Here is a 6,469-nt window from a genome sequence, read left to right on the forward strand (position 1 = left end):
ACATGGAGATACTATAAACTTTATTGGTAATATATAACAACATTAAGAACAGGTGAAAGGAGGGAAGGTAGTAGCAGCACAGAAACCACTGTTAAAGAGTTAACAGGAAGGGCGCCACCAGAAATAACAGTCCTCCAGGCTTATATATTATCAGAGTAGAAAAAATAAGCAAAAGTAGGAAAGGGTCTAGTGTGGCTAGAGAGTGTGTGTGTGTTTTACATCCACCTACAATCTGTCCATATAACTAATGCTGTGTGGCTAGGCGCGAATAATCATTTTTGTATGACGGAACTGGAGAGGATCTGCAAGGAAGAATGGCAAAGAATCCCTGAATCCATGTGAAAAAACTTGTTGCATCATTCCCAAGACTCATGGCTGTAGCTCAAAAGGGTGTTTCTACTCAATACTGAGCAAAGGGTCTGAATACTTATGACCATGTGATATTTCAGTTTTTCTTTTTTATTAAATTTGCAAAAATTTCTACATTACTGTTTTTTTTTCAGTCAAGATGAGGTGCAGAGTGTACATTAATGAGAAAAAAATTTACTTTTTGAAATTTACCAAATGGCTGCAATGAAACAAAGAGTGAAAAATTTAAATGGGTCTGAATACTTTCCATACCCATTGTATATAATTACACTATGTTCCAAATTATTATGCAAATTACATTTTTATCAGATTTTCCTAAATGATCGGTGCAAATGACAGTCAGTCTAATAAAAGTCATCACCCGTTAGAGTATACATCGAATTTTATTGAAGAAACCTCCAAATGATAACAGTATAATCTCCAAAATGAATAAAAACTCAAAATGCACTGTTCCAAATTATTATGCACAGGAGAATTTCTAAACATTTGATATGTTTTAAAGAACTGAAAATGCTCATTTGTGGAATTTGCAGCATTAGGAGGTCACATTCACTGAACAAAAAAGCTATTTAACTCCAAAACATCCTAACAGGCCAAGTTACATGTTAACATAGGACCCTTCTTTGATGTCACCTTCACAATTCTTGCATCCATTGAACTTGTGAGTTTTTGGAGAGTTTCTGCTTGTATTTCTTTGCATGAAGTTGGAATAGCCTCCCAGAGCTGCTGTTTGGATGTGAACTGTCTCCCACCCTCATAGATCTTTTGCTTGATGATCCTCTAAAGGTTCTCTATAGGGTTGAGGTCAGGGGAAGATGGTGGCCACACCATGAGTTTATCTCCTTTTATGCCCATAGCAGCCAATGACTCAGAGGTATTCTTTGCAGCATGAGATGGGGCATTGTCAGCATGAAGATGATTTTGCTCCTGAAGGCACATTTCTGCTTTTTAGACCATAGAAGAAAGTTGTCAGTCAGAAACTCTATATACTTTACAGAGGTCATTTTCACACCTTCAGGAACCTTAAAGGGCCTTATCAGCTGTTTCCCATGATTCTGGCCCAAAACATGACTCCTCCACCTCCTCGCTGACGTTGCAGCCTTGTTGGGACATGGTGGCCATCCACCAACCATCCACTACTCCATCCATCTGGACCATCCAGGGTTGCTCAACACTTATCAGTAAACAAGACTGTTTGGAAATTAGTCTTCATGTATGTGTGGGCCCAATACAACCATTTCTGCTTGTGAACACTGTTTAAGGGTGGCCGAATAGTAGGTTTATGCACCACAGCAAGCCTTTGAAGGAGCCTACACCTTGAGGTTCGAGGGACACCAGTGGCACCAGCAGCTTCAAATATCTGTTTGCTTCTTTGTAATGGCTGTTTAGCAGCTGCTCTCTTAATCCGATGAACTTGCCTGGCAGAAATCTTCCTCATTATGCCTTTATCAGCACAAACACATTTGTGCTCAGATACAGCCACAAATCTCTTAACAGTACGATGATCACGCTTATGTTTTTGGAAAATTTCTAATGTTTTCATCCCTTCACCAAGGCATTGCACTATTTGATGCTTTTCAGCAGCAGAGAGATCCTTTTTCTTTCCCATGTTACTTGAAAACTGTGACCTGCTTAATAATGTGGAACATCATTTTTAAGTAGTTTTTCTTTAATTAGAATCACCTGGAAAACTAATTATCACATGTGTTTAAGATTGATTTCAGTGATGCATTGAGCCCTGAGACACAATACCATCCACGAGTTTATTTGAAAAACAAAACAATTAAATCTTTGACTCTTAAATCCAATTTGCATAATAATTTGGAACACAGTGTAGTGCCATGCTTGTGTAGTTTACTGTACATGGATTAACCTAATAAAATGACGTGGGGGTTCCCCCCCCCCCTTTTTTTGTAACCAGCAAAGGCAAAGCAGACAGCTGCGGGCTGATATTATAAGGCTGGGAAGATCCCTGGTTATTGGGTCCTTCCAGCCTAAAAATACCAGCCCACAGCCACCCCAGAAGTGGCTCAACTCATTAGATGCTCCAATTCTGGCGCTTCCCAATTGCCCTAGTGCTCTGGTAATGAGGCTTAAGGTTAATGTCAACTATGAATTTTCCAAACAGACAAAACATTTTTTTATTTAAATAAACACTCCCTCACACGTTCCTGGTTCACCACTTTATTAAAAAGAAAACAAATCCCATGCAGGTCCGCCTCAGTCCACCGAATCCAATGTTATCTATATATCCATCTATCTATATCTTTGCACATGTTTTGCACCTAAAAATCGTTAATTTCTGTTCTGCATTCTGTTTTGGTTCGTGTCACACGGATGGCACATGGATGTCATACTTATATCATTCACTTGTGTATGAGGACATATCTATGTGGAGGTCACACAGACATGTGCACAGCCCCATAGAGTATAATGGGTGTGTACATGTCACCAGTACGTGTGAAAACGGATGCCACACACACCAGAAACACGGACGTGTGAAGGGGGCCTTGGTCCCTAGTTTCGAGAGGTTTCCTTTAGGATCCGCTTCAAATATTTGATACGCTTTCTTTTTTTTTTTTCCACCAAGCATTTTTCAAAACCTGAAGTGAAAAAAAAAATCAAAAATTCCTCATATGAACATCAAAGAGGATTAACATCTGATCTGCTAAAAATAAACTTAAAAATGCCGTCTGCCCATAGCCTAATAGTACGACACAGGTCTTCAAAGCACCTGTGCCATGAACATGAGTCATTTACTTAAAAATCAGTAAGTTCTTCTTTTAGGCCATCTATGATATAAGAGTTTTACCTTTCCTGGTGCTAATACACCATGTTCCAAATTATTATGCAAATGATATTTTTCTCGGAAATGTCATTCTGCAAATGACAGTGAGTCTAATAAAAGTCATCACCCGCTAGATCATACATCAAATTTATTGAAGAAACCTCCCAATGATAACAGTATAATCTCCAAAATGATTAAAACCTCAAAATGCACTGTTCCAAATTATTAGGCACAGTAGAATTTCTAAACATTTGATATGTTTTAAAGAACTGAAAATGCTCATTTGTGGAATTTGCAGCATTAGGAGGTCACATTCACTGAACAAAAAAGCTATTTATCTCCAAAACATCCTAACAGGCCAAGTTACATGTTAACATATGACCCCTTCTTTGCTATCACCTTCACAATTCTTGCATCCATTGAACTTGTGAGTTTTTGGAGAGTTTCTGCTTGTATTTGTTTGCATGAAGTCATATAGCCTCCCAGAGCTGCTGTTTGATGTGAACTGCCTCCTACCCTCATAGAGCTTTTGCTTGCTGATACTCCAAAGGTTCTCTATAGGGTTGAGGTCAGGGGAAGATGGTGGCCACACCATCAGTTTATCTCCTTTTATACCCTCCTTGCTGACGTTGCAGCCTTGTTGGGACATGGTGGCCATCCACCAACCATCCACTACTCCATCCATCTGGACCATCCAAGGTTACTCGACACTCATCAGTAAACAAGACTGTTTGAAATTTAGTCTTCATGTATGTCTGGGCCCACTGCAACCGTTTCTGCTTGTGAACACTGTTTAGGGGTGGCCGAATAGTAGGTTCATGCACCACAGCTAGCCTTTGAAGGATCCTACACCTTGAGGTTCGATGGACTCCAGAAGCACCAGCAGCTTCAAATATCTGTTTGCTGGTTTGTAATGGCTTTTTAGCAGCTGCTTTCTTTATCCGTTGAACTTGCCTGGCAGAAACCTTCCTCATTATGCCTTTATCAGCACAAACACATCTGTGCTCAGATTCAGCCACAAATCTCTTCACAGTATGATGATCATGCTTAAGATTTTGAGAAATATCTAATGTTTTCATCCCTTGACCAAGGCATTGCACTATTTGATGCTTTTTCGGCAGCAGAGAGATCCTTTTTCTTTCCCATGTTACTTGAAAACTGTGGCCTGCTTAAAGGGAACCTGTCACTTGAATTTGGCGGGACCAGTTTTGGGTCATATGGGCGGGGTTTTCGGGTGTTTGATTCACCCTTTCCTTACCCGCTGGCTGCAATATTGGATTGAAGTTCATTCTCTGTCCTCCAGAGTACACGCCTGCGCAAGGCAATATTGAACTTCAATCCAATATTGCAGCCAGCGGGTAAGGAAAGGGTGAATCAAACACCCGAAAACCCCGCCCATATGACCCAAAACTGGTCCCGCCAAATTCAGGTGACAGGTTCCCTTTAATAATGTGGAACATCATTTTTAATTAGTTTTCCTTTAATTAGAATCACCTGGAAAACTAATTAATACATGTCCAAATAACCAACCAAAAACCAAACAAGAGTCTGCCGCGCTCCAACACAGATGGGTGAACAAATGTCTGCGTAACACTGCTCACCTGATAGTGCTAGTGTTCAACCGTGTTAGCACAGTCCCGGAGCTGAAGTAGCAACACCAGATCGGTGTGCCCAAAGTCACCGGTGTATCCGCTGCCTTGGCTGGGTCTGCAGATGGGGAGCGTCCTCCCTGAACACCGGAAGTAGCTCCTGGAGAGCTGGAGTGTGCTGATCGGCGGTGTGCCTCGGCCGAAGGCGCCGCCGTGTGTGAGCAAGGTGTACGAGGGGCGTGGTAGAGCGGTGACGTCACCTGTCCGTAGAAGACGGGCATGTACAGGGGCCAATGACCGACGCGTTTCGAGGGAGACGTCCCTCTTCCTCAAGGTCTCCCTCGAAACGCGTCGGTCATTGGCCCCTGTACATGCCCGTCTTCTACGGACAGGTGACGTCACCGCTCTACCACGCCCCTCGTACACCTTGCTCACACACGGCGGCGCCTTCGGCCGAGGCACACCGCCGATCAGCACACTCCAGCTCTCCAGGAGCTACTTCCGGTGTTCAGGGAGGACGCTCCCCATCTGCAGACCCAGCCAAGGCAGCGGATACACCGGTGACTTTGGGCACACCGATCTGGTGTTGCTACTTCAGCTCCGGGACTGTGCTAACACGGTTGAACACTAGCACTATCAGGTGAGCAGTGTTACGCAGACATTTGTTCACCCATCTGTGTTGGAGCGCGGCAGACTCTTGTTTGGTTTTTGGTTGGTTATTTGGGCAGGTCCGCACATCCCACCTGCCAGGGTGCCAGCAGCTCACACAGTACAGTATTTTAGGACAGCGCCGGTGTACCTTTGTTGTAATTAATACATGTGTTTAAGATTGATGTCAGTGATCCATTGAGCCCTGAGACACCATACCATCCATGAGTTTAGCTGAAAAACAAAACAATTAAATCTTTATGACACTTAAAGCCAATTTGCATAATAATTTGGAACACGGTGTATAGGAGACTTAGCATTGACATTTATATTTGTTTTCTTAATTTCTTTCCTAATATCTGTCTTCTTTTTCTACAGGAAACATGAAGAATTTATTAATTTATTACCGTGTACGGTTCATGGCAGAAATGGATGCGCTGCATCCCTGGATACGACGTGAACTTTTATTTTCTTTGAGTTTTAATTTAAAGATGGACTTTTATGGACAATAAAGATTGTTATTGATGTTGGGTAAATGTGCTTACTCCACTGTATAGATATCATTCAGCTGTTATATATATCAGTGGTGGGAATTCAACAAATGGCTATGTTAATGGCTTCTCAGGGATTTGCTTGCCATGCACTTATAAGCCATAACATGTAACATTGTAGTATTGTGACGACATGCTTCTTCAACGTAAGAAAAAATCCACTAACGTTCACTAGTGTTTGACTTGAACAAAAAATATCATCATTTTCTTTTTAGATATTCAGATCAAAAAGCACATTAAATTTTATACATCTCACAAAAATCCATATGGTTGTGGCAGTGATGTGTTCTTTTTCTGTTTAAGCAAATGTTTGTAGCAAAAAAATGACATGAAAACTGTACGTACAATTCCATATTCTAAGCTGGCCAGAAATTTGAGATAAAAGCCAGCCAAAACCATAGAGTGCATCAGTTGGTTGATGATCACAATATGTATGTTGCCCTAAGTGTCACCTGTCGATGTAAAGAGAGATCGGGTATGTGTTTTTTTGGCTTGGCAGCAGCTTTTTCCGCTCTCCCCATTAA

General features: G+C 41.6%; 1 protein-coding gene across 1 annotated transcript in view; it reads left to right on the forward strand.

Annotated features, from left to right (window-relative positions):
• Nucleotides 1-6,210, forward strand: part of MFHAS1 (multifunctional ROCO family signaling regulator 1) — a 119,732-nt gene extending 113,522 nt beyond the window's left edge. The window contains exon 3 of the mRNA XM_077273912.1: nucleotides 5,773-6,210. The gene's annotated coding sequence lies outside the window, so the exon portion shown is untranslated. The remainder of the gene's footprint in view (nucleotides 1-5,772) is intronic.
• The last annotated feature ends 259 nt before the right edge of the window (nucleotides 6,211-6,469 follow it).

This window comes from Ranitomeya variabilis, chromosome 1 (assembly GCF_051348905.1).
Source record: "Ranitomeya variabilis isolate aRanVar5 chromosome 1, aRanVar5.hap1, whole genome shotgun sequence".
NCBI lineage: Eukaryota > Metazoa > Chordata > Amphibia > Anura > Dendrobatidae > Ranitomeya > Ranitomeya variabilis.